A 1,243-nucleotide genomic window follows, 5' to 3' on the forward strand; every position below is an offset into this window, starting at 1 on the left:
CTGTAAAAATAAAACATACAATTATTTATCACACTCTTGTTCATTTCTATATAAAAACAATTGAATGACACTACCAGATGCAGTCATATGAAATGTTACTGAACTTGTTACTAAAATGTTATTTGTGACAGTGACTCACATGAAAAATTGCTTTTAGAATTCAGTGCTAAGAAAAGCTATGCTTCCTTTGGGTAACTGATATGCCTCCTCTTCCCAAAAAATAAGATCCTGTATACTGTTTTGCTTTGACTACTAGAGAATGCAAAACCAAATTTGAAAGTTAATTATAGAAACTGCTAAGTTTATAATCTATTTGTGGTATTCTTTTTTTTTTTTTTTTTTTTTGTGAGGAGATCAGCCCTGAGCTAACATCCGCCAATCCTCCTCTTTTTTTTTTGCTGAGGAAGACGGCCCTGGGCTAACATCGATGCCCATCTTCCTCCACTTTATATGGGACGCCGCCACAGCATGGCTTACCAAGCAGTGCGTCGGTGCACGCCCGGGATCCGAACCAGCGAACCCCGGGCCGCCGCAGCGAAGCGCGCGCACTTAACCGCTTGCGCCACCGGGCCGGCCCCTGTGGTATTCTTTTTTCCTGATAATTTTTTATTCTGCTTGCATTGACATAATTTTATCATATGGTTTTTATATGCCACCTCAAATTTTTTATAGGACAAGGCAAACTATTTCCAGAAATAAATTATTATCAATATCAAGTATTATATTAAAAAGCAACTCCACACACAAAAAAACATTTTATTACTGGTAAATTCCTTAATATGTTACAAAATTCACTTTTTCAACAAGCATTTATCGGTATTTATTGAAAAGTTAAAAACAATTCTAGCAAGGAAATGTATGGTATATGAGCTTTGAGGGATTCTCATAAATTGATCACTCTGATTTTTAAAGTTGTGAGTGCATGACCATTATATTTGAGTGGCTGATTATAAGTGTATAATCAGTGAATGTACAGTGTTATAATCTAATAAAATTTGAAACAAAGTTAACCCATCAATATTTAACAATATGCATAATCGCTATCATGTTTGGTGGTAATTAGTTCATGTAATTACTACAGTTAGTATTACTTTTGTGGTCAAAGTATTTATAGGGCAATAGGAAAGGGAGGTATGAATAGGCAAAGCAGGAAGCTACTCTAAGACCCTAATGAGAACCTCTGAATCCATAACTCACAGTGACCCAGGCAGCCATGCCTCCCTTGGTGTTCAAGTAGTTATGT

The sequence above is a fragment of the Diceros bicornis genome, chromosome 12 (genome assembly GCF_020826845.1).
Source record: "Diceros bicornis minor isolate mBicDic1 chromosome 12, mDicBic1.mat.cur, whole genome shotgun sequence".
Classification (NCBI taxonomy): Eukaryota; Metazoa; Chordata; class Mammalia; order Perissodactyla; family Rhinocerotidae; genus Diceros; species Diceros bicornis.